This window comes from Anopheles maculipalpis, chromosome 3RL (genome assembly GCF_943734695.1).
Source record: "Anopheles maculipalpis chromosome 3RL, idAnoMacuDA_375_x, whole genome shotgun sequence".
NCBI lineage: Eukaryota > Metazoa > Arthropoda > Insecta > Diptera > Culicidae > Anopheles > Anopheles maculipalpis.
Window position 1 is genome coordinate 60,792,158 of NC_064872.1, and position 22,812 is coordinate 60,814,969.

The 22,812-nt window shown below is 43.1% G+C and overlaps 1 protein-coding gene and 1 non-coding gene across 2 annotated transcripts in view; one reads left to right on the plus strand and one right to left on the minus strand.

Moving 5' to 3' along the window:
- Positions 1-22,812, plus strand: part of LOC126561303 (nuclear pore membrane glycoprotein 210) — a 359,207-nt gene that overhangs the window by 101,183 nt on the left and 235,212 nt on the right. The gene's annotated exons all lie outside the window — the stretch shown is intronic.
- Positions 2,476-2,547, minus strand: Trnah-gug (transfer RNA histidin (anticodon GUG)). Its single transcript has one exon. It is a non-coding gene; the product is annotated as a tRNA-His (tRNA).

The following is a 22,812-nucleotide window of genomic DNA, read 5'->3' on the forward strand; positions in this document are numbered from 1 at the left end:
TGCTGGTTCGGTGTAGATAGATAAGGGAAACTATTAGCGTAGCTTTAGTGCGCAGAACGAACCCTTGAAACCACAGATCGAGCTACCACTCGTTTTCTAGCTGTTCACTTGTTTTCAGCATACCCGCAAGAGGTACTTTTCTGATGTGGTTTGTTGTTAGGTTTTTTTTATTTTTGTTTGCTTTCCTGTGGTTTCGGTCACACTGTTGTGTTTTTTTCTTTGAGTTGCAACATCAAAACGACACGAACAATTAAAGAAGAAAGCAAGACATTGAGACTACCACGAACAAGAAAAGTGTGTCCCCTTTTTTTGTCTTTGCAGTGGTGCTGACCGACTCTCAAACACAAACACGTCACACAGGATGCTGTGAAAAGTATAACATAATCCTATTAAATGCTACACCGTTTAAGAGTACTTTCAACTTGCTTTGAACGTAAGGACAATTCATATCTGTGTTGCGTGCGATTTGTTAGAAAAAGTTTTAAAGACCGAATTGCATTTAAGCTTGCAATTGAATCTGTACATTAATACCAACCAACAATATGAAAACAACAATGTAAATGTATAAATAAAGTAATAAAAATGTCTAGTCCAAAGTCTCTTAGTTCTTAATATTTACATAATCTCTGTAACTTTGGAATAATCCAGTAGTTATAGAAGAGCAGTCGAGGGGTTGCTACAATGACGTTGTCCATCGATATTCTTTCCACTGTGCAGAGCGTATCAGACTTGCCAGACTTTGACGGGTTGGTATCGTCATGGATGTTGCACCAGACGATCTAGCCCGTAAAATCTCTTTAGATCATCAATAAGGACAAAGGTGGTTTCAACTGAGATAGACTGATTACTTTGCTGTGTCCACTAGAATGACCATGATTGCAAAGGCAACAGATGAGACAGTTGTAGCATCGAACAGCTAAGTAAGCAAGTTTTATTTCTTAAAACGATTAAATCAATTGCACATAAATAAGAAGGAAGCAAACTACCGGATGTTCGGAACCGGCAAAGCTCGGGCCTCCCGTATAACCCAAAACCGCATCATCAATGCCTAGCTCCTACCCAAACTGCTCTACGGCATCGAGATTGCTTCACGCAAACGAGCATCCTTCGAGAAGAGAGTAGCACCTATCAACTCCCTCCTCTGCGAAAGCGACTTCCTTCATATGGAACATATAATCACCAACCGACTAGTGGAAGCTGCAGCTCGGATCCTTGAGAAAGACCTCCATCACCAGAGCAAACGCAGATCTACAGACAGTCATAAACCCCCACCGATCATCCAATCCACCCACCGAGGAATTCGGTATCTCCGTACACCTGCCATAGACTGGGAACCCAAACGCTCTCTCCGCGGAACCGGAAAAAGCAGCCACATTGCCTATAGTATCTTTACTCACTTAATACAGACTAAATACAAACATTTCTATCGTATCTTTACAGACGGGTCAGTTCATCTGGACTCAGCCGGCTGTGGGATCCACACCACCTCAGACAAGTGCGCCATCAAACTTCCTAATCACACCTCCATCTTTTCCGCAGAAGCAATAGCAATTCAACTAGCCGCCGAACGAAGGACCACAGACTGACCGACCGAACGTCATTTTCAGCGACAGTGCCAGTGTTCTGGCGGCCCTGGAACACGGTATCTCTAAAGATGGGGGTCTCCAGCCCCTATACTCCATACCTGCATCCCCGGCAATCGTTTTCTGTTTCCGTTGATTCCGGGTCATTCCGGAATCAACGGAAACGAGAAGCCGACTCCGTCCTGACGAACCGTACAACAACATTTCACGCTGTGATGCCATCCGCTTCACCAACACCATCATCTCCCAACACTGGAACTCCACATGGCACAACGTAGACCTCAGCAACAAACTCCGTCCTATCAAGAACAACACCTCTTCATGGGAAGATATCGAATCCAGCCACATCCAACGAGTCTTTTTCCGCCTTCGTATAGGCCATACCCGCATTACGCACATCTACCTCTTAGAAAAATCCAGTCATCCACTCTGCAGCTTCTGTGGTGTTGACATCACCGTCCGCCACATGAGCCACCTGTCAACTAGAAACTGATTTAACGGCAATCCTATCACCCGACAAACTTCAGCAAAACCGCCTCATTAGATTCTTACGCTTCAGTTATTTATACAAATAAATTTAAGCAATAGTTTAAACTTATGCGTTACCATATGCTATAATCGCAATAGTTTTCCATAATATTTAAGCCACATATACGATAGTTTTCTATTAGATTTAACCATTTTTTTAACAGTAGAGAGGCGAATGTAGTCTCTAAGACTAAAAGCCTCTATAAATAAACGAAAATGCTTATAAATAATATTCTTTCTGGACTTTTCTCATTCCATAATACGACGATAAAATAACATTTCTCAAAAGTGATAAAAATTTTCCCTTCCGTGACAGTGTTTTTCCATGAAAATTTATCGTCAATATTCACAAACACACAAACACTGCCGTGACCAGGATTCGAACTTGGGTTACTACGGCCACAACGTAGGGTCCTAACCACTAGACGATCACGGCTACAAGGGCTGTTGAAGACACAGCCATCGAACCACCAATATAATGAAATAGCTGGCAGAGCGATCCCCCGAAAACTCACTTCCCAATAATGAAAAAAAAGCGTTTCGAACGCTGCACGCGCACAAATAGAATTGGACGAAAGAGAAAATGCAAACGCTTGCAATATATGGGCACAACGGTAAAGGCATTTTCGAACGATGTGTATGAAATGGCTGGTAAAATGCTTAGTTTTGTGTTATTTTACATTTGTGAACCATTTTTCCTCTACGATTCCCATTGACGAACGGCGGCCAAAGTTTCATATTTGGTTAAAGACTCGTCTGCCAAAGGGCTACATTCCACCCGGCACGGCGTAAAGTGGCCGACACTTTATAAATCTTAATTACGTAACGCTTATCTGACCCGATCCAAAGACGATTGGGACCGAATTTTATTTCCGAAACATGCGCGTGGCATTTTTTGCTTAGAGTGGAAGATAAAAATGACACCAACACGAACATCCCTTCGCGGTCATCACCATTCCGTGCTGTAGGGGGTTTTATTATATCCGTTTCCCTCGTAATAATGTACACCGTTGCCGCCTTCTTGTGCCACCATTTTTGATCCTCTTTTAGAAAGTCTTACATTTTTTTCCGACTGTCCTGTTTTTTTTTTCGTCACACTTTGCGTCCAGCTGCGACCAAAAAGAAATTTTATTTCAAAGGTTGCGAAAAAAAAGGGACGCAGTGTTCAATGGGCGATAAAACGAATGGAAGCTTTTCACTTTACCCCGTAAGCCGTCGAATGGGTTGGCTGAAGCCTTTTTCCGGCATGAAGAATCGTAAAAAAATGGCTGCAGAGAACCGTAACCGAAATTTTCGCGTTAGGGTTTAATACGGTGGCTCACGGCCGACCGACGATATAGTACCGTCTCTGCGCCATAAATATGCTGTTGCTGTACTAATTTTTCGAATTCCCACTTTCGTTTTCTTTTCGCCCACTTTCTTTTTCACTGTTAAAGCTTCGTTCAGTCCGTAGAATGGAAGTGAGTACTACTGTTTCGCTACACCTAAAAACTGTGTATTTTATTACAGACAACATGCACACACACAAACATTATACGATCATCATAATCGACACCCGGCAATAACCGGGTGTGATCGAGCATCGTAAAAGTAAACATAATCCTGTATGGTTGCTTCCAGCGTCATTCACATTTTATGTACAACTCAGTAGAATTAAGTCTTCATCATTATGCTGTAGCAAATTTTGACAAAACAATTTCAAACAGAAAATAAAATGCTCCACAGCGATAGAGCGCGAGACAAAACCGTGTCCCTGCATTAATGTGCATCTCCCATCAGCTTACCTGTTTCTTTTGACAGATTTTTCCCCACAGTAGTCGAAACAACAAAAAAATCACATCGCATAAATTTTGTTCATGCAGATTTGGAATTAATTTTCATCGCATCGGCAACTTTTCCCAGGTAAAGGATCCGACGAACACTACAGTTCAATCATTGTTCATGCATAATTCATACCCAAAAGACTATTGTAGTCTTCCGAATACGAGAGCAGGATCAAAATGCTTCAATCCTTCTTTGCATGAAGTCTTCAAAAACTTCACAAATTCTTCGGTCGCACAAACACGGCACAGATCAGCACTCCTTCCCATTTAGCGAGAAGAATAATTCGCCACGAGCCGAAACCAACGGCCCCATAATGTGTTGCTTTAACAACAATCTTAATATCGATGTCGAAACGATAACTGTAAGCATCGAATCGATGTCTCGAGGCGTGGAAAAACGATAACACGGCCCACTGGCCTCTGATGGTTCAATTGGGCAATTAATTTTAATTTCTCAATCATTTCCTTGATTCGCAGAAGGGTTCATATCCAACGAAAACCCCGAGGCTTGGGATGAGTACACAACCCACCGCCGTTGATGTCGTTTCTTCTAGCCTACAACACCGGTCGGTCAAAAGTGTTAATTATTCTAATGAATTGCTGTTTCTTTCCTGTGCCATCCCTCTGCTTCCATTCTAGTTCGCATGATGCGCTTTTCCGCAAAGGTCTCATCAAGATTAAAGCTCGGAAAAACACGGCGACGGCGTGTTAGCTGGTGTCGTTATCTTGGTTTCGTTAATGATCCCCCAGGCAATCCTCCCGTAAGGGGAGCCGAAAATTGGCGGTGTTCCTTTTTTTTAACGGCCATAAATTAACCTTGATCACACTCCTGGCTCATGCCTTCAACATTTTCAACGGACCTACAAAATCAACGACAGCGGGGGAATGCTTTACGGATCAGAATGCTTATCACATTGGAAATAGACGATATCATTTCTAAAGCAAAGCACTGGGCAGGTTGCTACCCTGGTTGCTGGTTGGGATTTTGCCAACGGGATATTTTATTGGAAAATCTTCACGATACAATCAAACTTAATCCAACACGGGGTGGAAATAAAATCTATCCACTGAACGAGGTTTTGAGGGAAACATCCTCATTTCTGCTCAACCAATGGAATTCAGCAACGGCACGAAAAAGCGCGCCTGAAATTAGGCAAACAAAACCCGTGGACAAGGCCATTTGTGTGACGTATCAAGCATCCGCTGCACATTGAAACCCCCGGATCAAAACTTTACCGAGATTAGGAGGCACGAATCGCACGAACACGGCCCAGAGAATGGCTTTAATTTTAATTAAACCCTCCAGAACCATGGCTTACCCGGTGGCCCCCATCATTACACGCCTCGGTAGGTTTAGATTGGGATGTTCTTCCCGTGCCACACGTTCGCATACCTGAGAAAAAGGAGTACATTATCCGTGTGCCAGCATGGTACACAAACACACAGCACTGACGGAAAAAAGACCGATAGAGAAAGAGAGAGCACCAGGAACATGGCATAGAAACCGGCTGCATGCACCCTTAAGAAACGGAAACAAACACAACCTACGACCTACGCAAGATCTTCATTCATAGCCTTCCTTGCCTCCTTTGTGTCCTTTGTTTTGGTCCCTTGGCAAAATAAAACCCAAAACAAAACAACTAAAACGAAAAAAAAGACCCTTGAAAATCTCAAACAGCCACCTCATGGATACAAACCACGCAGCAGGGAAAAGTTTTAATAAGATATCCTCCAGCAAGATCACCGAGGAAAACAGGCGGCACGTAATTAAAGATTTCTCGCGCGTGGCACCTTCTCCTTTCCGCGACACGGCGGAGCAACAAACGGATGTACCAAAATGTGAAAGATATGCTCCGCGTTCACGTGAAATTACGGTCCCGTCCCGAAACATCGTGCCAGGTAAGTGTGAGTGTTTCCTTTCCACCGTAAGCAGCGGGTTCACTTTCAATTTTACCATTTCAACACAAAACCACGAAATTGTTTATCTTTGGCCGGGCGCGCTTGTTGGACAAAGTTTTAACGACGTACCAGTACGGGTGAGTGACGTTTGCATGAATGGAAGTTTGGTATGGAAGCCGCGAAAACGCGAGCACGCATTTGGAAACCACCTTTGTAATGTGGACTTTGAAATTGATATGAAAAAATAACGGCTCACTGATTTCAACAGTTGCGCCTAAAGTACGGCAACCCGCACGGCACCGTGTGTGGAGTTATAAGTGACGCACTGCAAAATTCATAGTGTTATTATGAAGTGTTTTCAATACAACCAGTATTCCAGAGAAAAAGTGTGACTAACATAAAACAAATGAAGTGCCTTTTTAAAGGTTAGTCTACCAGTAAAATACAGTACACACGCTGTATCTTGCACCGTGCCCGGCTCATAAGAATGAAGCTATTAAGAAGCTCTTTGCCAACAGTTACCCGCGTCTCCCGTACTCTACAATTTGTTGATTGCATCAGGACCAATTGACAAATGACGACGTAAATCGCAAATGACGGCAATAATTTAATTTTGCATTGCTCGTGACTAGACTGCATCATTCCCATCCGGAAGCATAAATTGAACAGGCCAACAGACCCTCTTCTTACACAAAGAGAGAATCATTTTCCATTCCCTTTGTCTTATGATGTTGGTTTGATTCCTTTTTTTTTGTGGGGTCATAACGAATTTTGCAGATCACCAGGATAATGAATTTCATCTAAAAATACGTAAGCTAGAGCTACGATAAAAAGATGAGGAACATGCGCTTCCAGTATCATACAGCCGCCGCTAAGATTTCGATGTTATGAAGGAATACATCACAAGCCGGGCGGCTCATCAAGCAAAATAATAATTTGTTTTCCTCTACTTTCGTGCACTATCCTTCACATATTCTCCAGCATGAACTGAGCAATAAAAATGAGTTTTAAAATTAATTATGCTTCTTCGAATCACGACAGTACGTCACCCGACCATGCATTCACACGGCGCTGCACACCCGGACATGAATTGATTCTTAATTAAGTTACGATATTGTTTTCGCCTCCCAACCATACACCTACCCCTTCGCTTCACTTACAAAATTTTCCAATCATTTGTCAAATGAGACCGCTGCAAAAGAACGCACCGATGCAAAAACAAGTGCATCAGGATAATGCTGCAGCAGCAGCATTCTTCACATTCAGCCAGAACCCGAGTGCACGGGTTCGGTTGGATCTCCCCTGGCGGCTGGCAATGGTTTCGTCGTGTCACTGATAATGATTTTTACCCACCGATGCCCGGCATTGTCGTCGTCCGAAAATTTGGGATTAAAAGAAAGAACGATCGGGAAGAAGGAACGGAATGTGTCCGGGTGCGGGTCTTGTTGGCCCCTGCAGCCGGATCTGCCATCTACCGGGAAAAAGAAATATTCAACGCGTCCGATCGCGTGGCTGTGCGCGTAAAATTAATTAATATTTATCATAATCCGACTGAGCGCTGCCGAATGAGGTCACAAATGATGGCGGTGGTGGTGCATCTGTGTTGCCCAATTTTACACGTATCGCCCTTGCACGATCGATCCACATACTTCGGCTCCAACAGTGTACTACAGAAAGTTGAACAGATAAAAGAACTTGAAGAAGAAAAAAAACGGTAATAATTCACTGACTTCCGAACACACACTCCATCGATTACATACTGTGTGTGAGGACATTCTTGCGAAACATATTTGCCGCACAAGTGCATAAGGTCGTCGTTCCATTGTTAGCCATGTGGTATCCAATTGTTGGCAGGACACAATAACGCAAATGCAATGGCGGTACACACTCTGCTGCGCTCACTGCAGTGAAACAGCAACCGGGCACGTGTCTTTCGCAGGAGAATTTCGGCGAAAATTGCATTTTAATGATACGGTCCAGTAGACACACAGCGGCAGATGTAATACACGTAATCCAGTGCATGGGAAACAGTCGTCCACCCTTTTGTCCGTTACCACGGAAATAACTCAGCCAAAAAAAAGACAACAAAAAAGGCTTGGTTAAAAATAGAGTAATGAATGGTGTTAATGAGAATGTGATGCGAAATTCGTGCAAATTCGGTGAATGTATCGCTTTCAAACTGATGGGTGCTAGTGGTTAATTTTTGGTATATTTTTAAGCGATATTTTTTATTTTATCATTTATAGTTAATTGTAATTATTGCTCAATAATTGCCATCAAGTGTCAATGCAAGAGTTTAATACAGGTTTGTAAAATTTTCACCATGTTAACTCTAAATTACTATTCAAATTTCAGGTTAAGCTAAAGCATAATAAATTTTGAGATTCAAACGGTTTTTTTTTAATAAAGGACAATAAACTTAAAAGTAAGATACTCCTTGCATCTTTGCTGGGAGACATTTCCTTCTCCGAGCCGTGAAAGGGCACCATTTTCCGGGTGTGCTCGGATGTTCCGTTGCGTATGTTCCGTCATCCAAAGCCAAAGTCGTGTTCATAGCGAGGATCTTATCGTGTGAGGGCTCCTTATCCCGGGGTATGTCAGGCGTATCCATGCTCGTTGTCCAGATGGTAGCGGGGGTCTTGATCGTTTTCCATTTCGAAGGGTGGGGAGGATCACACTAATAATCCGTTAGCAAGGCAAAAAATAAAGATCGTTCTCAAGTAGACCTCGTCGCAGTCTCCCAGCAGGTCCCGTATCGGTATGTTCGGCAACTTTCCAATGCGCTGGACTACTGCGTTCCATACAAGACCATAGAAGATGATCTATGTCGTGGTATCGCAGCCACACGTGGTATCGCATCCACAGAGGCCGCAGCCACATATTTTGGAGTCGTCCTGTCCTATACGCTGGAGATGCGCGCCCAAAGCGAAATGATTAGACCTAAGTCTAGACATCATTCGAATGAACGCACGATCACCTGAGATGCCGTGGAACCAAAGCTTCAAGGACACTTGGGGAGTGATCAAATATAAAAACCTCTCGGACACCGTCATCGGTGTCCCACAAACTATGCCACCGAGCCAAGCAGAGAGACTGTACTATTGAGGTAGGATAAGCCTGTCAAAAAAGGACCCTTCCAAAGCATCCTTTTTGGCCAATTGGTCTGCCTTTTCATTGCCGAAGATAATGCAATGTGCAGGCAGCCAAACAAGAGATATCCGGAATGATTTCTCAAACAATGAGCTTAAGACCTTTAATATTTCTTTTACGAAGTAGTCCGGGCTCTTAATAGCCTACACCGATTTTAATGCTTCGACAGCGCTTAAACTGTCGGAGAATATAAAATATTCGTCTGGAGGACAAGCACTTATTATCAACAAGGCGTAAAAGATTGCGGCGAGCTCCGCTACATATATCGAGTATGGCTGGCGTAATTGGAAATATGCCTCGGATACAATGTTATATACGCCAAAACCGATGCCCTGCTCTGATGAGGATCCGTCATTATAAAAATGGTTGCTGTTACAATGGCCATACTTTTCCACAAAAATACTGGGAATTGTCGTCCTGCGAAGACTATCGGAGATAGACTTGGTTTGCTCTCTCAACGAGGTGCCTACTCTAAACCGGTAACTGCAGGACCCTGGTAAGCTGGTACGATTTAAATTAGGTTGAGTGGTAGGGTATACCTGTAAGTATGTATAATCATGGTTTTCATGATTGATAATGGTTTTCGATCGGTTTGATACTGTAGAGCGTACGAGAAGGCGAAGCGAGAGTAGCTCAAAACGGAGCGGAAGCGGCATCACACTCATAACGAATTAACCGCACTCAAACCACAACCACGCCGACCATTCCAAGATTTCAAATTGAACTTTTCTCTACCAGTTTCAACCTAATGGAAGCATAAATCTCTCACAGATCAGGTGCGACCATAAATTGCATTTCACTATACTGTCCCAAAACACGTCAAACTCCCCAATGCAGCAATTTGTAAATTCGGCAACGCCATCCCAAATTCGTTTTATTTTTATTCCGATTACTCACCAACTCTTGCCGAATGTTGGGAGTGACAGCATCAATATCATGACCCTAAAATATACACCAACACCACCGCGTCCAGTGGCGCTTGAAAACGATATTTCAATTATGTGACACATGAAACGAAACCAACAGCAAAACCACACAAACGCAGCTCCGACACAGTCACGATCAATTTAAATTAATCGTCAACCATCGTTCTAAATGCAACCCCCGCCACGCCACAGGGTGATAATTTATTTTTTAATTTTGTTTTTCTCATCGTTTTTTTTTTTTTTTTGCTGTCTAAATTCTCGCATGATGAAATTAAGAAATCTTTAAAATGCTACACGAAAAGAAGAAAATTCGAAACAGTTGCTTGTTTTAATGAAACAATATGAAGTACTTGTTTCGGTGCATAAAATGTTGCAACAAATGAAAACAAATTGTACTCGGCAACGTTGACTTTTTCATTACTTTCAGTAAGCCCTGCGGTGTACATTTTAATGTAGTGACCATGTTGTACGTTCGCTGCAATTCACGGTAATGAATGTATTGCTTAATTTCGATCCGAGCACAGACACACACATAAATGAAGATTTGTGCGGTGTGCTCTCTGGCCCTGGAACATTTGCATCATTCTAGCTCAGCAGAAGCAGCGAACCAAAAGAGCGCCCGACACAATCGATGGAAAATTAATTGTCATCTTTGGCTCGTTTTTTTTGCCATAACCATGGTGGAAGAGTATCATAAATTATACTGCTTTAACATAAACCGTTCAAAGCTGTAGCATCCCCTTTTGCCGTTGCTTTCCAATCCAGCAGAGAGATGTCCTTTTTTCGTAGCTACAACGCCTAAAGGGTTTATAATATTGAGCAATTCAATCTCGAAGTTTTCATTTCCCGGGTTGTCGCACTCCCAGTTGATTGGGAACAAGCGGTGCAAATCGTTCTCTCCCCCCTGCTGGTTTGTATGATTTGTTGTGGTTTTTTTTTCCTCTCCACTTGAGATTCCTTTTTACCTTTGCTCGGTAAGTACAGTGTTCTACACTCATAAATATATCTCCCACAATTTCAATTTACACCTACGCAACCGGAGATCATACACACGAGGTTCGAGCGCGGAAAAAGGAAATGAGATCCGTCTCGCGGTCGCTGCCGCATTCGTTCCATTCCGGAATCGTTTTTCAGCGTTCGCTTCCATTCGATGCCTGCACGAGCACCTCTTTCGTTCGGTGTCCTCCGAGGAAGAGGTGAAACAAAAATTTAAAGAACCAAACAGTACGACACATAAATTACCACCAATCGATTTTGAATAACGTCACAAAATAAGGACCGAAAAGGAAAGCCCGAAAGCTGCATAACACAGCGGGAAAAGGGACGCACGTTGTACACGCAGACGATAAGGGGGCAGAGCATATAATCGTCTTCAATCAACGCGCGATCAAGAGGAGGCACGACGACGACTAAGAACAGTCGCAGGAATTATGCTCGGGACGGAAATGATGCGTTTTGAGGAACGAGAAGAGCCGAGAATTCTGTTGCTCCCGCGAGACTCACAGCTATATCTTCTTCGGCCCATCACGACAGTAACAGGGGCAAGAGTGTAGTAAAAACAGAAAAAGAAATGCTGCTTCGGGTCGGGCTGTAAACCACCGTCCACGGTTGAGCTCTGGTTGTCGACGCCTTGCTTTTTGGTTTTTTTTTTTTTTGTTTTTATTTCGGAGTTTCCGTCGCAATCATGCCCCAGCACCGATACCAGCTCGACGATCGCGTACGAAAAATTTGTATATTATGCTGATGATTGCCACTCATGTTTTCGGGTGTTTCCCCCCAAACCCAAAAACTTCACCGCCCTTCCTGAACCGATGCTCACATTTATCTCACGCCTCGTTGATGTTCGGTGGAGTTGTGGAGTTTATTTTTCCTTCCAAGCATTTCCCGTTGGCGGCTTTTTTTTTAGTTTTATTGGCAGTTTGTTCGTCCGCACCCCGGTTGGCACGAGACTTGCGTGCTTGTCTCTGGGCGACGATCAGGGGTCGTCGTGGGGGGATGGGATTATACGCAGTAATCCACCTGGATGACCGGGGAGAGTGCATTTCCTGAAGGGGAATGCGTACCGCTCGGCATGGGCTAATCAAACCTTCGCGGCCCACGCGTGCCCAGCTAAATGGAATTTGAAGATACAGAAAGATCGAGCGAAGCATACAGAGCAGATGGATGAAGAGGATGAATACTCCTCGTGCGCTTGGGAGGTGAAGAAACGATAAATTTAACTCCCAGTGTGTGTCGTAAAGGGTTTAGAGGAACGTAACAAATAGTGTAATCAATGTGTCGGAAACTAGATAATTAATTTAGAATTATTGTGTTGAAACTACAAGATTTTGGGAGGATTTACGTGCAATACACCACAAAAAAAACACAGAACACGGTACAAAGCAAACAAAAGAAGGGTTAAATCTAAATACTCGGCATTCAAAGATTAACAATAAACCGGCGTGGCCTTTTAGAAGAACGTTAAGAAGAAGGACTTCAATCTTTTAAGCAATTTTTCAGAAACCCCAGAAATTATGCACTCATCGTTAAGTAGCTCTGACAATCTTATTTTTGATTAAAGAAATTCAAAAAAAAAAATCCAAAAATAATCTGATACGCTAAAACATTCTTTTATTTCATTTACGGTCTGGTCTGCAAAGGAATTGAAAATTTAAACAATGTTAAATTTCAGTAAAGATATTTGTCTGTCCTTATATATTAACCATACTAAAAAAAAATCCTCACTGGAGTCCTGGATGTAATCATAGCTATGCGATTATTTGTTAACTTGTAAATGCCTTGACAATATAAACACTGTTAAAGTTCATTAGTTACAAACATTGTTATAATTATTAAACTTCAAATGATCCAAATGTCAGAAAAATAACTAAATTAAATTAAAAGATATCAAATTGAAATATATCAAAAGGAATCAATCAAACTACGTACATTCAAAAAAAATTTTTAACCAAAAAGCTAAAGCCTATTATTTTTCTTTCGTGTTCGTCGTCAAGTAAAAAAGGACACACACATGATAAACTTTCATTTCATCGTATCCCAAATCCAAAATTTAACAAATTACAATGTACGATGCAATTTCGTGAACACATGCAACATGTCCACCTACGCAAACAAATTAAAATCCTGTCCCATTCAAGCGCTCCCGCTTCCACAACGACTCCATCAATTTTAAAAGCTTGTCATACGTCGGCCTCCACTCCAGTGCACCTTTTCTTCACCAATCCGAGAGAAAAAGCAATGTTACACGCTGTTGGTTCGGGCTGATAAAAGCGTGGGGAAGCTGGTTCAGGCAACGAAACGCCTGATCACACGTACGCGCCCTCCCAGACACATAATCCGGGCCGGACACGGCATAAAACAACAATGCAATTTGAGACAATTAATAATACAAAAGAATCGTAGTCCGGTACCGAAAATATGCTACACGAGTTTTTCTTTGGAGTGGAACATGATGGCAAGGTAAAGGGGAAGGTAGGGTGGAAGTAAAATGCACACCACCTTCGAGAAACGAGTGAAAAAGTGGTAAAAGAATGAAGCAGAATGAACAGTAGAGATGCTCAGGCGATCCTCTCGAACACGACACACCAAAAACTCACCTTTCAACCCCGTGGGCGACCCCATCTCAGCGACAGAAACAAAACAAAACGAACTCATAATGAGTGCAAGTCATGTACTATCCTATCCCCACCATGTCCTCTCTGTTGGCGCATCTGAACAGCTTGCCCGATGTTTTTGTTTTGTATCATATTTTGCCCCATAACAGTTTCAAAGGAAACATCTTTTCGTGCTCGCTTTATATCATTTTCATCATTGTTCTCGACAACAAAAATATCACCACCGACAAACATTGGGACCCCTTCCGCTTGTTGGGGCAGGTTGGTAGAACATGGGGGCAGGATGCTTTTACAACCCTTGCGCCGTGTACGTGCCCATGCCGAGTTGGGGTCGGGTCTCACACTAGGTGGCGTTAGTTTGGCGCCGGCTAGCATAGCTTCCTCCCTTTGTCGGAGGATATTGAAACAAAAAAAAACCATGCTTAAGCTAAGCTATTGCAGACCCTGTGCGTTCGCTTCTTCCCATATTCCTGAGCCCGTGTTGCTGATGAACGAGGAATTTATGCTCCATTCTTATGAGAAAGTTTTATGTTGCGCAGGAACTTTGAAGAAGTGTCATTCGAGTGGCTAACCGAGTGCTCAGTAACTATCGGCAAGCAGGCAAGAAGAGTAAAAAAAAGCGATTGTATGTACGGCAAACTTGTTTACTTCTTCGTTTTTGTCATTTTATTGCTAAACCCCGAAAAAAAAACACACAACGCACGCTCAAGAACAATTTAGAGCATAGTCTGATGGCAGCGAAAAAGAAACCATAAGGCACGTAAGAATTTCCCGAACGATGATGGCGAGCAAACCAAAGGCTGCACCAACGAAACGTGCAGGAAAGAATCATAAAAACGAAACTTGGAACAATCCACCAACACCGCACACACACACAGGGAACGAAAAATTGTCATCCCGTTGGGTTTGCCCTGTGGTCACATTACTTCTGGCTCCAACAACCATGCCGCGAGGACCAGAAGGGAACGGGAAAATAATGAAAAATTAAGAACACAAACCCGAAACCCACAAATAGACACCCACGTGCAGGCGACGACCGCGGCGGTACAGCTGTAAAGCGTTGCTGAGCCTCTCAGAAATCCCTCACCCCCGAACGCACGAACCGGCAATAGGGCGGTCTCCGATTTGCTGGAGACACTGTCTCAAGGGGGCTCTAACCCCAGCGACCTAACGAAACATACCATACCACTCCCGGACAATGGACACATTCCACAGGCAGAGCAACTGGGCAACGGAGGGACTTGGTGCAGGAAACGCCCGGGCTTGGTAAAATTACTTTTTCGCGATAAGATTTATGTCGAGACGATGGATCACGCAGCTAGAGCGCCGATGCCTCGCTGCTGAAAGGCGCCATCTATACACCGGGCGTTTGGGCCATGGAGAACGGAATTTTCGAGAATATTGCCCTCAGTGCTTAGTTCTTTATTTTGTTGATGCTCCGCGTTACTCGCGTTTGAAAATCCTTAACATAATATTCGGCCCAACGTCTGCTCTATACTCACTGTAGAGCTGGGCGGCTTTTTTTTTCGGAGCTCGAACGAATTGCTTGTAGAATTCCAGAATTTATTTCCAACCAGATTAACGGGCGCAGAGGTGATGGTGACAGGGAGCCAGAAGAAGGGAAGGATTGCTCCAAGAATCTCTTCCACAGTACTTATAAAATTGTTTTCGTTATGTCCGCGCTATGGGCGCTACGGGCAATATACAGCCCTGGTACATTCTGTTTCTCAGGAACGGCGCTCTCAAAATACTTCCAAATACCATTGAAACGATACTCCCTTTCGATCAAGCAATGAATCTTTCCTACGCAGATTTTTTTTTTTTCAAATGAACTACACATAATTTTTAAACAGCGAACGAAATATACTAAACGACGCCCAAACTCAATTTCAACTAGTTGAGATTATTTTCGACTTCAATCACATACTTATTCATTGTTTCGTACCAGCACAAATGCATAACTATAATTCAATTGCCGAGCCTGCAAAGTTCTCCAAACTGTGAAAAGATGGTTAACAAAGACCATGCATAAATTATGATGCTGCTGTGTGATAATTCAATCGCATCGATCACTTTGCATCGCAAATTATTTTTCCACTTAGCGCACCACAGTTTGAAAGGTTATTCATATTCAGCTTGAAATTGAAAATAGCAAAAAGCCCAGTGAAGTGTTGGGACTAAGCAAAAAAAAAAAAGCTAAAATGAATCGAAATAATAAATCCCCAGGCGGAGGAATTAGCATCGGTCGTTCGCTCGCTAATGCCTGTCTCGAAATGAAACTAGACCGTGGATAGAAGCATCTCTGAATTAAAAACAAAAAAAGAATATCATCTCTGTATCAATTCACTCGCCACCGTCCGTCCTGCTGTCAGACACATACACAGAACGAACCCATAAACAGAGACAAAGTACTGAGAGATGAGAGTGAATTGGGCGCGAGTGATAATTATGGGACAGCTAGCATTAAATGCGGGCAAGTACAGGGAGGGTAGAGCGCGCGTAGCTTAGGAATATTTGATTAGTTTTGGACGGAAAGCTCATTAGCGACTGATGTGCGACTTTCGAAGCAATATCATCAGAGGGAAATCACTGAAGAAAATGCTTAAATATGAATCGTTGAAACGTGAATTAGTTCATGCGAAAAGGACACTATAAATTGAGCGGATGGAAAATGAAACAAAAGTTTCAATTTTTTTTTCCAAAAAAAACTGCTGGTAATCAGACGTTATTAGACTTAATTCCCAGCGTTTCATATTATAGCGTATTAATTCGCGGCAAAGATGCTCTAGTTCCAGTCTTGTCCACCATTTTCAACAAGTCATTGCAGCTGATATGCTTCCCTGAACGATGGAAAGCTGCCTTTATAGTTCCTGTCTATAAAGGCTCAAGAAGGCTCAGAGACATAATGTGGAGAATTACCGGAGAGATGAGCTCGCCTGTCTCCTATTCAACTTGGCGCTAGAGAGGGCCATCCGTGACTCGGAAGTGGAGACTTCGAGAACCATCTTCTATAAGTCAACACAGATCCTGGCACATGCTGATGATATAGAGGCCTACCAAGGGATTGAGCAGGCGGCAGAAAACCTCGGTTTGCAGATTAGCGAGGCAAAGACCATGGTGACACCATCAGCGGCCCTACTAAGAACTCCGGAACTACGTAGGGGTGATGTACGGATAGGTGACCGCAAATTTGAATTCGTCCAAAACTTCACCTATCTCGGATCAAAAGTCAGCACCGAAAACAGCATAGTGACTGAGATGCGCTCTAGGATGCATTCTACAGCCTTAGGAAGAATCTCACCTCAAAAAAAAACTTCTCGCGACTATCGAAGCTGGGAATGTATCGTACCTTTATAGTCGCAGTACTCACAAACCCCTCTGAGACATGGAGCCCCTCTGAGACAGACGAAGCCCTCTTAGCCGTGTTCGAGAGGAAGATGCTCAGGAAATCCTCCTGGCCCCGTATGTGTGGAAGGACAATGGAGGCGTCGCTACAACGACGAGCTGTACGAACTGTATGACGACCTCACCGTCGTGCATCGAATTAGCCTCACCAGGTTCAGAAAGTCATTTTAGGCCGTCCACAAGGACAGAGGAGGCGTGGAGTCACCCGCATTCAAAGGCCGGGATAACGGATTGGCGGACGACGGCGCGGGACCGTGAGCGGTTCCGGATTCTGCAGGGGCAGGCCAAGACCGCAAAGCGGTTCTAGTGCCTGATAAGTTAAGTAAGTAAGTATTGACAACGCGCTTCCTGACTGCTGTAAACTATTGTATGCTGATGACTTGAAGTTATTTGTGCCAATAACAAACATTGACGACTGTGATGTACTGCAAAAATGTTTAAATCGTTTTATGTCCTGGTGTTCTTTAAACTATATGTAAATGTTTTTTGCGTGCAAATGTTTTAAAATGCTCGGTTATAACGTTCTCTAGGAAACGGTCACCTATAGAATTGGTTACAAATTAGCTGACAGCTCAGTTCCGCGTACAAACGTTATTCGTGATTTAGGTGTACTATTAGACTCTAGGCTATCTTTCGAAGAACATTACGATCTAACAATTTCTAAAGCGTATTGGTTATTAGGTTTTATTTCGCGTGTATTCAAGGATTTCAAGGACAATTATAGTCTTAAATCGCTGTATTGTACTGTTGTTAGGGTAATTTTAGAATTTGTTTATATTATGTATTGTATATGGACACCAGTGCAACAGCACAGAATCAACAGGTTGGAATCAGTGCAAAGAAAATTGACATCCCTTCAACAAAGGCAAATGACGGTGCAGTGTGTTTTTTACACAAGCTCATCTGCAGTTTTATAGACGCTCCGTACATTCTTGAAAGTATAAATTTCCAGGCTCCTAGTAGAATTCTTAGGCCAAGGCCAATATTTAGCTCAGTATTTAGATTGACCGAATTTGATTCAAACGATCCTTTATCAAAAATTTTAGCTTCATACCTTACTCTATCTAACGCAGTCGATCGCAACATTAGCATTAATAATCTTAAACCAATCTTGTGTAACACCTATTGAGACAATTGAATCCTTGTTTTTCTGTCTTTCATTTATGATTTTTATTGTGCTCAACAAACAACGTATTGAACCATGAACGCGGTGGTATCAGAGCACAATGAAATCAGGATAAAATTCTGAGAAGAGATCGTTTTGTTGGTGATATAAATCAATTCCTCGAACATTGATTTTGTTAGGCTTAAAACGGAACAGGAATGCTCTTTGGGGCACAATTTTGTGGCAATTAGAATTGCCTAGAACGAACGAGATAATTCCAATTTGAATGCTCTGTTTTCTAACAACATTCCAATCACATCGAACAATAAAACACTCATCTTTCAGTGCTTATTATGCAAATAGTCACAAATCCATATTGATTTAACCTTTTCACAGAAGCATCCGAAACGTTCATCATCATCATTACAGTAAGTGGCTTCCTGAGAAACACCTAATTGCAGCCAATTTCTACCACCACCGCTAAGTTCAACACTGACCAACCAATGTACAGTTCCACAACAGAAGGTAAATTTATTGAAATTATTACAAACACGTCCGTCAAAGTGGTCCCATGTTTGTGGCGCTCCCCGTCAACAACTCATCCAATGCTGTCAACGGCGTGAATAGTATCATCAACACCATCGGCGCACAGAATTCGCACAGAGCGAGACGATAGGGAGAAGCGCACGACCGTTGCACACGCACTAACAGAGCATCATTGTGTCACCGCAAGACAAAAGACTTACGTACTTCAAACTCTACTTTCGTCCGGTAGGCCACCCACTTCTCGCTAATGGCGCCCCAGCCAATTGCTATCGCTATTTGCTAGATTAAATGGATCTGGTTCGTTCCGTTTCGGACGGCACACTATTATTATTATTATCGTACGAGATAGCCCAGCCCGCGCTCTAATGCCTTCGCCCGCAGTATTTTCGTCTGCGGCGACACAATTAATTTGCACTCTAATGTGTGTGTCTGTGAAACGAGCGAAAGAAAAATAAACACCACATACATTCGCATTCCGATGGAGCATCGTCGTTGACAGGCGGGACCACGCTTCGCCAGTCTCAGGTGCTACTCAGTCACATTGGCTTTTGATGATAAAAAAGAAGCAAAATGCATAAAAAGCGGCGCGACGCTTTGAATTAATGGTACACACACAATCCCAAAGTGAGGAAGACAAAAGTGATTCCTATAGTAAAACGAAAATCCAACAAAACTCAAAGCAAACAATAACAAACAAAATGGGGGAAAAACACTATCAACAAGAGAAATGAGAAAACGCAAGAACAGTGGTAAACAAGACAGAGGCTGACAGTGACAGTTTTGTGTCGCTTGTAGCTAAACGCGACGGCAACGATGGCGTCGAGACCATCGCCGGTTGTTGTTCTTCATCACAAAACATCTTAACGCACTCTTGCGCCACCAAAGATCTCCGCAGACTTTAGCCTATCCTCTAATGGCCACGGTGGAGCGAGGAAAGAAGCAGCAGCAGCATACGCCAAGTACGGCGTTTTCGTGGATATTGTTTCTTCCATTCAAAAAAGCAAACGAACGACGTACACACAGTGACGGGCGTGTGATGTGGAAAGAAGATATCACGCCCGCTTGGTGGTGGGTGAGAACGATCGAGATGACAACTTTGGGGCGACATTTTTGGAATTCCATAGGCAGGGTCTTGCAACGGGACGTATATATCTTCAACAGTTGTTGTCATTTATTGACTTGTTTACGGCTCGACGGCACGCGTTTGCACCATTTCCGGAAGAAAGAATGCTGTTGAACTAGTAATTAAACCAAATACACTGCCCACGTAGAAGATCAAATGAACCGGAAACATAAAATGCACTGCACCGCATAGTACAGCACAGGAAGTGCTCTGAGTGGTCTGGATTCGGTAGTAGAACGAAACGAAAGTACTGAAAGAACATAGATATCAAAGTAATCAGTACGCACACCATACTCCAACAAAACCAAAATTACTTGCGAAACACTTTCCACGGGAAATCTTCTGGAACGGTGATAATTCCTAGGAAAGGAAAATGGGTAAATGCAACTCCAAATGAATCATCCATTTCACACATCTACACCAAGTTTTTCCCTTGACCACATCTTAGCGTCTTCGCTTGTTCAGATCTAAAGATCATTCTCACGAACAGGCCATAAGTTTTTCCCGCCAAATACACACACACACCAACAACCGCTTTGGAAGGATGTACAGCTAGAGGAAAAGTTGTGTAGCTGTCAAATGAAACTAGCATTTCTAAGGGGAGCAAGCTTTACGACAAAAGGCACCGGCACTGGTCACTAAAGGAACACGCAGTGAACTGTGTAACAGCGCGAATAAAGCAGCATAGTTGATTCTGTCGCTAATTAGAAACTATAACGAGAAAACTTTCTTTATCTGCACTAATGCATCGCCCGCGGAGATCTGACTGAATACTGTGCTAGGAGGGTCAGGATGGATAAGGTGTATCTTCATTTGACTGACTTACAATGGAAAACCACAATCCTGTGGAGCTTGTCTTGCTAGTTTTGCTTCGTATGTAGCAGGGGTTGGCAAATTATAGGACGGTTGGCGTGTTGAGAGCTGATCCCTAAGTAAATTTTAGCAGTGAAGGAAAAGATCATACGCTTCATGATTCATTACAATAAGCACGATTTAATATAGCCTTAATAGAGCCTCCGTACAAATACAACAGGGGCGGCCCGGTGGTGTAGGCGACAGAGGCGCCAGTCTTCAAGCGGCAGGACCGGAGTTCAAATCCCATCCGGACCGTTCCTCCGTAGTGAGAACTGAATATCCAACTGCGTGGTATCGGAAAGTCTAGGAAGCCATGGCTAACGTGACTTTTAGCGGTCGTTAAGCCAAGAAGAAGAAGAAGCGCCTCCGTTCGTCTTCGTTGTTACTACAAGCACGACAGAACATGGCCTGATATTTCTGACTTCCTTGACTCGCTTATTGCCGTAGATGGAGCGATAGTTCTGTGCACGTGTGGACGGCCCGGATTGAATTTCGATACCGGTAGTGTCGCGTTAGCAATTGGAGTCCCATTCTACTATGCCGCAATACTCCTCCGAACGTATAAAAAAGTGCGTTGACCCCTTGATATCTGATGAATACTTTTTTATCCAAAAAAAATTTAGTTGTTTGACTGAATATTCTGAAACATTTAAAACCCCTTTGGTCACAAACATGATACAAATGTAGATCAAACTATTTTACAAAAATATTATTACGTCCGCAAATAACGGCCGTTTTGAAATCGATTTACAAACGTCGTAGATCAAGTTCGGGAATGACATACATAATCAAACTGTGTAAACAGATTATTGATTATTTCGTGCGAGTAGAAGTTCCTAGTTCTTGAAAATGTCTGATTTTGATCCGGATAAGCGCTATATGCGGAAGGTGTTAGTGTTTTTGTTTCGAGCGAAGAAAACGGCAGCCGGAGCGCTCCGAGAGATTTCAACTGTTTACGGCCATGCTGCTCTTAGCGAAACAAGGTGTCGGGATTGGTTTCGACGCTTTCGAAGCGGTGATTTCGTCGTGGAGGATGCTCAACGTGAAGGAAGGCCCAAAACGTTTGCCGACTAAGAATTGACGGCTTAATTGTAGGAAAATCACTGCCAAACGCAAGAAGAGCTTGCAGCCGTGCTTGGTGTAACTCCTATAGATTGCGTCGAAAAACGTATCTTTTTTCCGAAAAGCATCCACGATTTACCAGAAAGGTGGAAGAAAGTAATAAATAATAATGGCCAATACTTTGAGTGACCCGATTTCTACAAATAAAAATGCCACCAGTAAAAATAGACTGATGAAACGCCGTTATTTATTTGCACATCTAATACAAAATCTTCTTCTTGGCTTAACGACCGTAAGTTCACGCCGGCCATGGGCTTACTAGACTCTTCGATACCATGTAGTTGGTAATCGGTCCTCACTACGAGGGGCCGGTCCGGGATGGTCCGTGTGAAGACCGGTGCCGATGTCGCCTACATATTACAAAATATTTGAGAAATGTATGGAATCAATAAGTTCGAATAAGAAACACATAAGTTCAAATAGAATGAGAAAGAATTTATCAAACCAATAACGAATTTTTTTGCCTTGAGCCGACGCTTTCCTGAGAAAAATTCACCCTTACGTAGCTGACTAAGCCTTTGTTATCACAACCAAGATCGACGCATCATCGCACACATTCAACGACCGTTTCTAATCGGATCTTGTTCACGATAAAACAATTTGTCATCTCTATCACCCGACACTTGTCGTACCCAAAAAAGGCAAATTAGATTCCGCTGTACGTAAAAAAAAGCGCAAAACTATCCCCGAAAGAAATAACCGTCACCAGACCAAAACCACCCAAATGATGATGGTACGCGGCATAAATCGCACAGCTTGAAGGATAAAAACAACGGTGCCGGTTGCCGTCATCCGCAGCAAAGGATCCAACGTCCGTTAAGCAACAAAAAACACAGGACAAAACGATCGTCCGACGATGAACATAAGCGCACGCGGGCACACGAGGCATCGCTTCCTCTCATCAGCGAAAATATCATTTTCGTCGTTCAATCAAGACGATTAATTTCCCGTCCCTCATCATGGCACGAGTTCGCGTCAAACGAGAGCGAGCGATGAGGACACACCACCAACAAACGACAACGGAAAACCTCATCAGGGTCAGGCAGCAGCTAGTACATACATGCCAAACCAAGCACACTGATTGGATGATTCGGAGATGAGATAGATCAAACGGAAGCAAGTCGCAGCCTTTT